The sequence below is a fragment of the Pelmatolapia mariae genome, linkage group LG7, assembly GCF_036321145.2.
Source record: "Pelmatolapia mariae isolate MD_Pm_ZW linkage group LG7, Pm_UMD_F_2, whole genome shotgun sequence".
NCBI lineage: Eukaryota > Metazoa > Chordata > Actinopteri > Cichliformes > Cichlidae > Pelmatolapia > Pelmatolapia mariae.
The window spans coordinates 52923553-52933228 of NC_086233.1; positions in this window are offsets into that span (position 1 = coordinate 52923553).

Here is a 9676-nt window from a genome sequence, read left to right on the forward strand (position 1 = left end):
AATCTACACATTCTCCGTGACATATTTTCTAGCTTTAGGTGGTTTTATGCAACACTTAAAGTTACTCTTTGACCATGAGCACATTTCAGCGCCTGCAGGCGAGAAAGAATTGCTTTGAAATAATAACAACAAAAACCCACGAAAAAAGCAATATATGGTGTCTTTTATTTGCACTTTAATGGCTGCTCATACAGTGGCATGGTCGTAGCACGTGTGGTCTGAATGTGATCAGCTGCTGCATTTTAAAGTTGAAGTACTGTAAATCAGGATGCAGGCAATGACAGGAAGTAGGTCAAAAATAATTTGCTGTCCAGCATCCTCTGCTGTGTCATATAGGCTCTGTTTGTAAATATGCTCTAGTCACAGATTCACTTCATGTTCAGTTACGGGTACAGGTTAAACTATAAGATATGAAAAGTAGTAAAAATAAAAGAATGCAAGATGTTACTGTTTAATAATTTGAAAATGTAAATAAAGCATCTATAAAAACAGAATTTATGGTGATCTGAGGACTGAGGACATCCCTGTGTGTGTTTGTGTATGGTGGTTAAAATAATTCCATAGCATGTAAAGATATGTTATAAAGTGCAAATTTTTGTGCAAATGTGCAAATTTCCATCTAGTTTATAGCTTTATTAAAAGCAGGGGTTTCATCACCTGCACAAAGGGTTCAATCCCCTTTTTTGTTTTGATCTTCCTAGCTTTGGACTCCACCCTTGTGTGTCTCTGTGGTAATGAGCCAGACAGTAAAACAAGCTCAAGCATAAAACTAATACACATCTTTGAGCATCCAATTCATTGAAAAGGCACATGGTGTAATCTCCCACTGTCAGTCCTTCAGCTAATTCTTAGAGAGGAGATTTATTTATTACTCCATCTTCATTGTTATCTCTGATCTACCCTGCCATAAATCCCTTCAGGTCCTGGAGCATCTTCCTCAACAACCCCCCAATCTTCTTCAATCAGCCACTCACACTTAAATTTTAACTGAATGTAAAAAAAGTGATCAGTGAATCCTTGGCTTAAATGTGAAAACAGAAAGCGTGTGATGACAGCTTTGTGATAACTGACCCACCATTGCATACATGTGCTGTGACTGAGCAGTTACAGCTGCCCAGTTTTTGAATAGATTTGCATTGACACACATGCAAGCAGCTGATAACACTGCAGGAATTGTTAGTGTAGACTTTCTGAGTCAAGCTACAACACACCAGGGCTGCCTTGTGTTTAATGTAGGAATTTTCAGTCCACCCTGCTCCGTGGATCAGTGAAGTCTTTCCTAAAATGATATGTGCGTTAGTTTCCAGGAGATTAAATCAAAAATGATGCTCAGTTTTTTGTCTCTGAGCCTCAGAGACAAAACATCTCACTGAGATGAGAATTAGCGTGTTGTTTACGAGGGTCAGTGATGACAGAGTCTGTTTATAGGAAATGACCGTTTGTGCTGATCAAGCTTGAAGGTTATTTCCTTTATTGGATAATCAGAATAAAACAATGTTGAATTTAAAAAACACTGAGCGGTAAAGTTAAGGTCTGCAAAATGACAAATGATTGTATAACATTCCCCAAAATTTCTTGTGGTGTTCAAACAGCAGTTTCATAGTAAATGCACACTTATTCGCCACTTTATTAGGTGCAGATTGTTAGTATTGGGTTGGACTGTCTTTTGTCTTCAGGAATGGCTTAATTTTTCAACAAAGTGCTGGAAATCTTCAGAGCTTTTGGACCATATCAACATGATAACATCACACAGCTGCTGCAGATTTGTCAGCTCCACATCCCAAAGGTGCTCTATTGGATTGATATCTGGTGACTGTGGAGGCCATTTGAGTACAGTGACCTCACTGTCATGTTCAAGAAACCAGTTTGAGATGATTTCAGCTTTGTGACATCATTCCTTATTCTGAAGCAGGCAGATGAAGATGACACATTTAGTCACAGAGGGATTGATGTGGTTAGCAATGATATTATATGCTGTGGTGTTTAAACAATGCTCAGTTAGAACTATTCCTCGCACTATTACACCGCCGCCAGCATGAACCATACCAACCACACCACCTAATTTTCCCGTTCTTAGCTGACAGGAGTGACACCTGACTGGTTTTCTGAGTTACCGTTGCCTTCCTGTGAGCTTGAAGCAGTCAGGACTTTCAACATTTTCAATCAGAGAACTGCTGCTCAATAGATATTTTCTTTCATTCTCTGTAAACCCTACAGATGGTTGTGTGGGGAAAATCCCAGAAGAGAACATCACCAGTGTACGAAATACTTTTGCGTAAACAGTCATGTCATATTCAGATTCACCTGGTTTAACTATTTCCCCATTCTGATGCTCGGTTTGAATTTCAGTAGCTCTTGACCATGCGTACATTACTAAAAGCACTGAGTTGCTGCCATGCGATTGGCTGAGTAGATATTTGCATTAATAAGGATTTGAACATGTGTACCAAACAAGGTAGACATCTATAAGTCATGGAAAAGTATCATATACTCATATATGAGAATCAAAAACCATCAAATTATTATTATACTTCATTTTACAAATTATTTTAATGACAAGTGAATTCTTAAAATTGCTTTTGGAAAGAGCCAAACTGACACCTGAAATAAAAACCTAGCCTTTTTTTTGGTTTTAGACATGAAAATATGAACATTAATTATTTTATGTTCCACGTGTACCTATAAATTATATTATTATTATTATTATTATTATTATTATTATTACTTCAGATATTATAGTAATATATATATTTTTTAATGATATAGTAATATGTTTATTCGATTCCTGTACTGCAGGAGGACTATTAAAACAATAGAACACATTCATTTAAAACTGTCATGTAAAATCTGAAGCTTACAGGAAATTAAGTTGTTCTTAAAACATCAGACTCTATGTTTTGTACACTGCACACTATTTTTCACATGTGACATCCGTCACATGTAAAGAGAGCAGCGGTCATGTATCACTGTCAGCCTTGCTTGACATTGTGATCTGTGTCTGCACGTAGAAATGTGTGTCCATGCGTGTGTGTGTGTGTGTGTGTGAAACAGAGAGAGAGAGTATTTGTGTGTGTCAAATGGTGTTTTCTGCAACAGCTCACAGGGCTGTCAGCAGAGGAGGCTGCTGTGGTGTCCTCGTCCTTCCCTGAGCCGCCTATGAAAAGGCTCCAGTCCTAATTACATGATCCACCAGGCTTCTAATTCGCCATACTCCTCTCAAATGACATTTACTAATTACTCCTTCCCTTTTTAGAAACAGCTTTCTGGATTTTATCCAGCCCCCCTCATGCTCATTGTCATGTAGGAACAAACAAGTTGGCTGTTGTGGCAGTCATAGCCTATTTGATTGAAAGTGAGTAAGCAAACATACAAACAGACATCTTAAATCCCTTTAAAGCATGATGTTTTGTTAAACAATCTGGATTAGCTGAACAGAGGAATTAAATAAAAAGAGAAAGATGTAGTGGGGAAATCTGCAATGCGGTGATACTGGGTCGTAAAGCAGAGGCCCTCTTCAAGAAAGGCAAGTGCACTTTCTTCCCAGAGTGCCACAGTCCTTCCCTATATGTCAAAGAAACTAACTGTCATTTGCACAACTGGCAAAATAAAATTATAAGACGTTAATGATAAAGCATATTTCAGATTAATTATTAACAGAAATACAAACAGTCTTACAGTTTTACAATAGATTTACAACACTCTCAGGCCGGCAGCTGCTAATTTATTAAATTCCTATTAAATTCAATTTGATCCAGATGTGCTCTGTCTTTCCCCACCAGTGGGTCAAAGATCAAAGAGATTGCTTGTGGTCTCTTTGAGACTCTCTTCAATGGAGTCTCAAGGTTCATGAAGACAAACAGCAGAAACAGGTATACTATTTCACAACTTGAAAACCTCACAGTTTATTTGATTTATGGTTATGATGACAGTTAGTGGATGATTATATAAAGCATCGCAAAAAAGCTTATTTGAGAGCATTAGTGGGTACTTTCAGGTTACATGAAAGTGGTACTTGAACTAAAAAGAGGAAACTTTTGGGAGTTCTTGGATAACTTAAAGACCTCTTGAGTGACCTCTTAAATGGTTAAATACTTTAATGCTAATTTCCATGAATGGCAACAAGAGTGCAAGCATCGTCTGTGCGCATGTTTTCTGTTGTTTGATTGTTAGGTTTATCGCTTGCTGGATTGCCGTACAATACAACACGGCTTTGGACTTGAGCTGGAATGGAGGCTGACACGTCTTGCTGATGGTCTCCAATGTGGCAGGCAGACATTGTTCCCACGGCTGCTCCCTCTCAACTCAGGCTGATTCTGCCGTGTCAAACCCGGTTAGCTGGTCTGCCACTCACAGCTCATGAGTGGGGGGAATGGGAGAAGCTGAACCCGCGACGGCTCCATTATGTTCTGACAGTACAGTGGTACTGCAAACTATCATTTAAATCTTTAAATCACACGCATCCAGGGCTTTGCATTTAAAGGACATAACTTTGGTTTTCATCTTGTCACTGGAGATAGCTGCAGCCATATGTTGTTCACTGACGCTCCTATCATTTCCAGCTGTTGTGTAACAACAGCAGAGAGATGTTGCAGGATCCCCCCCATGGCCACTGAGTCGCGGCCACATGCAGGAAGTCTGGGTCTGTGCACATGCAGATTTCATGTGTGCCTGGGTGATTCTTTACCAACCTGAAATACCCACCCACCTCACCCCAGTGTCACACTGCTGTCCAGTTGTATAAATTAAAGGATGACCACACAGCTGCCACACTGTTTACCTAACATCTAACATGGCGCAATTGCAGAGACATGCATCACACGGTACCTAACACCCAAAACCCCAGAAACCCCAGTGAGCTCTCTCATAAATCTAAAAATATGCAGCTTTTTGCTCTACATGCATGCTTCTATTTTTGTAGGCACCGATAAAACAGTGCATACAATATGAGTACTCTACTTTAGGCGCAGGACATGAATTATAGAGCAAAGTGGCCAACAATGTGTACTGCAATCCCTTTCCACTGACCTGAGTACATTGAAAGAGAGACAGAGAGAGAGGGAGAGAGTGAGATGCACAGAGAGCGTCTGTGATGAGTGACCATGAGCTGCTCTTGGAGTGTTGGTGGGCTGTGTGATGGCAGAATCCCAGCTCTTGGCAGCAGCCCAGGCCATTGTGATTTGTGCTCGCTGCTGCCTACAGGGTCGCCACCTGGCTGCGGCTTCCTTCAATCTCCCTGGGTTACACAGAGTGCATTCACAGCAGGTCTGTAATTGAATTTCACACATGTCACGGGCAGCTTAACTGTGTTTTCTGCAAGGCACATGGACAGCACCTTCAAAAATTTTATCTTGAGGTGCTTGAGAATTATCATGATGTCGGAGGGTGGATTTTAGTTCCTGTGCGCACTTTGAACTATAATGGAGCTATAAATTCACTGCTCATAGTACTAAAACATGGAAAAAAGGAGAGTTGACCTTAATCTGCCAAAGGTACAGTGTGCAATTTATTTGGATATGTTAATAAATAAATAATTTGCAACCTTTGCTAAGCCCTTCTATCTCATACACAACATACGACAATCAGTGCATGGGTAGAAGGACATACTGCTCTGCACCAAACGGGTAAGGTGAGGCTTTTGGCCATTGCTGGCAGTTATTTCGGGTAACCTCGGTTCCATTCAACCCCAACAAAATGAATGTATTTCTTTGAATAGAAATAGTGGTTCTTTAAAATGCTTTTATGTCTCCTTTTTTGTTTTTTCAAATACTGATTTTGGCAGAAAGTGTACCTAAAAAGGAAAGGCTGAATGTTTGCCAAGTGTTGTTTTGTTCTTCTTCCCCTCAGATTGAACGTGCCCCAGGTGGAGGCCGGATGTGAGCTCAGTGTGAAAGAGAAGTGTGCCTCGAAGGTTTAACTTTGTGCAAAATGTCCCTTTGCTTGAGCGTTTCTAGCTGTGTTTCTAAGGTGTTAGCTGATTTTTTTTTTTTAAACTTTCAGCTTCTACATTACCAAAGAAAGAAATAAAACAAAGAAAGCCTATATTAACCATATCTTCTATCTTAACCATGTTTATGAAATGCAGAGTTGGAAATGTTTAGAAATGAAGCACAGATCACTTATTGGCTGCCCATAAAGTACCGTATTCAATTTAAAATATTACTCCTTACATTCAAAACTATTAATAAATTAGTGCCAAGTTATCTTAGTGAACTTCTCAAACCACATACTCCTGCTAGAACACTTAGATCTGCCACTCAACTACTTCTGACGCAACCTAGATGTCATGTTTCGGCTGTGTGCAGGCAGGAGAAGGACCCAAATGCAAAACTCACCATACAGGAATTAAACTCAAAAAGCTGCTTTATTGCAGAATGGCACAAAAAAATATAACAAAACTAAACTGGGACATGGATCACTAACACACAGGGAAACACAGCCATGAGGGAGACTACGACACTGACAATGAAACACAGGGCTTAAATACACAGAGGGATAACGAGGGAATGAGACACAGGAGAGCACAGCTGGAAGTAATCAGACTGGACGAGACAAGGGAAGCAAAACTAGAAACACTGACATGAGACACGGACCTTCAAAGTAAAACAGGAAACACACTGACTGAACTCTAGATATGTCAACTTAACAGCAACTGGGGAGACAGAACATAGGAACCTGAAACATGGTACAAAAGGGTCACAGTAGACACAACATGGAACACAGGGAAGCCATATTACAAAGCCAAAGAACTAAACCTATGATAACCATAACTGAGACCTAGGGAAACAAGAAACAGTACAACAAACGACTCAAAACATAAACCATAATATAAAAACACAAGATCTCTACAAAATAAAATAGGAAACAATAATGAGACGCAGACATGACAACCAGAACTTGACAACGTAAGACACAGACATGAAACACATGAAGAGCAGGGGAGACTTGACAGGGGTTGGAAACACAAGGGGGAACTAATAAGCAAATGAACATAGGAGACCTAATGAGCTTAAACATACTATAAACATCAAAATGAACTAAAACTCAAAACACTGGGTCATAAGACCCAGGATCGTGACACTAGATCTCAGCTGAAGTCCAAGGGTGACCGTGCGTTTGCGCTGGCTGCCCCGGTACTGTGAAATACCCTTCCTCTTGACATCCGCGCATCTGATTCCATTGCACTGTTCAAATCACGACTAAAAACCCACTTATTCAATCTTGCCTTTCCCTCTAGTTAATATTTATTTTATGATTTTATATTATGCACTTTTATGCTCATATAATTTCTTGTTTGCTCTGTACCTGTTGCCTTCCTATCTATCAGTGACAGCTCCCTCTTTGCATACCTAGTACTTGCTTTGGTCCTATTTCTATTATCTTCCTTCTATTCTCTATGTTACTTGTTAAGCACCTTTGTCATGGTCCTGGGCCACATTGGCCCAGTATTCTTAGTTTTTGTGCATTTTGCTCTTTATTTAGGCATTGGTTCCTGGGTCGTTCAGTTAAGATGTTCCTTATTTGGTTACCCTCTGTGTGCCCCTCTGTATCTGTGAACCCCCGTGTCCCCTCCTTGTGTTTTATTCCATGTTTCCCCAGCCCGTTATGTCTGAACCTCTGTGCACTTCCTGTTTTACTTTGACAGTCCCTCGTCAGTATGCGTCACGTTGTGTTCACTCCTGCCATGTCTCGTTATGATTATCTGTGTCACCTGTGTTCCCCGTGTGTCCCCACTTCCCTCGTTAACCCTCTGTGTATTTATGTGCATGTCTCTCTCTGTTCAGTGTCGCGTCGTCAATGTCTCCTCCCGAACCTGTGTGTCTCTCTGTGTTCCCTCGGTCCTCAGTTTAGTTTTGTTACTTTGTAAGTCCTGCAATAAAGCAGCGTTTTTGAGTTCCACTTCTGTCTCCGAGAGTTTTGCGTTTGGGTCCTCATCTGCCTCCACACAGCGTGTTCATGACAGTACGACGCGACCAGTAATGGACCCAGCAAACTCCCCACGGAATCGGCAGCGTGCAGACTCCGCCTTCCCTAGCGAGAGGAGAAGGCAGGAGGCTCGGCATGCCCGGGAGCGCGAGTCTGCCTTTTATGGGACTCGATTGGCTCTAGGTGGGCCGCGCAGCCTCCAAACTGCAAACGCTACTGCCTTTTCTTCACCTCGTCCCCCGGTGATAAGAGTTGGAGGATTCCGCCTATTGCCTGCCGCAACTCCTCCGGCCTTTTCAACTTCCGGTTCACCTCCCCGATCGCCGCCCATGTCCCGCGCAAAGAAGAGGGTTACTCGGTGGCCGAGGAGAGATTTCGTGCCTCCCACAAGCAGCCTATCTCCTCTGCAGTCCTTTGCGCTCTTCCTGGGGCTTCCACGCTCGGAGCTGCATAAGCTCCCTGGCTCTTCGACGCAGCTCGACCCGTCATCGGCCCAGTCAGCCGACGTCTCAGAGGTGCCTGCGTCTACAGCCCCGGGAACTCACGGCACAGTTCCCAGGAAGAAGCGACGCTCACGCCGTCGCCACCCAAGTGTTACTGAGCAAACTCCGGTGGTGAGTGAAGCTGACTGTTTATTCCATGCCACTTCCGAGCCGGACCGACTCGGTCAGTGTTCTATTCCTCAGTCCGCAGTTTTTCATGTCCGTAACTCAGAGAGGAATAGTAAGGTTGAAAGTGACTGTGTTTCCAGGTCTCATAACGATCCTAAGTTCACCTCTGCACCCATTAAGCATGAGACTGAGTTCATCGCCCCCCTAGAGACTGCTTTTCAGGCTGCATTAAAAGATTCTGACACTGTACACTCTGTGCATGTCATCCCAGAGGCCATTAACTCTGTGTCTAGTAATTCTGGGTCAGTTAAACCAGCGCCTGCATTACCTACCCTCACACCCATGTTTGAGAAGGACTGTTTTTCCTTTGCTCCTCCCAGGTCAGCAGTAATTAACACACAGACTGATACTCACACCGTCGATAAGCAAAATACTGTTTTTGAGTTGCATACCTGTGAACTAAATATCAAAACAAACAGTCCTGAGGTTCCTCTTCCTGCTGAAACCGGAGAGGACCCCCTGGTGAATGAACTGTGTTTTCCAGCCTTCAAGGGTTGCGCTTTCTGTTCTTCAGGTTGCTTCTGACCCTCTGCCACATTTAGATTTCCCTACCATGTCTGTTAGCTCTGAAACTGTATCTCCAGGGATAAACAATGTTGCTCCTCTCGAGTTAACAATAGCTGCGGCGAGGTCTGTTAACTCAGGTTTTGCAAATACTAAAACTGTGCGTTCAATTACTGTTGTTGAGGTTAAGGGCAACAAGTTACCGTCCGTCATGTGTAAACTGCTAAGGGAGCCCGAGTTGCCTATTCCTGAGTTAGTTTCGCACCCAGTTGCTTCAGACACCACCTGTGTTAACTCCCCTACTCCTGTACCTGCTGAACATGAGACTGTGAATGGTGTTTCTTCACTCCTGGACTGTGTTGCTCACCAGCCTGCATACGTAGAAACAGGCTATGTGAATGCTCCTATTTCTATAACGGCTCCTTCTGAGCCAAGGATTATAGACTCTAACTTTGCTAAGCCTGGATCCTTCTGTAGAATGACTAATTTAAAGACTGCTACTTCTAACATGGACAGATTAAGAACAGCAGAGTTGCTAAAATTGGCCTGCCATAAGTCTGTCTTCTGAACCTGTGTTT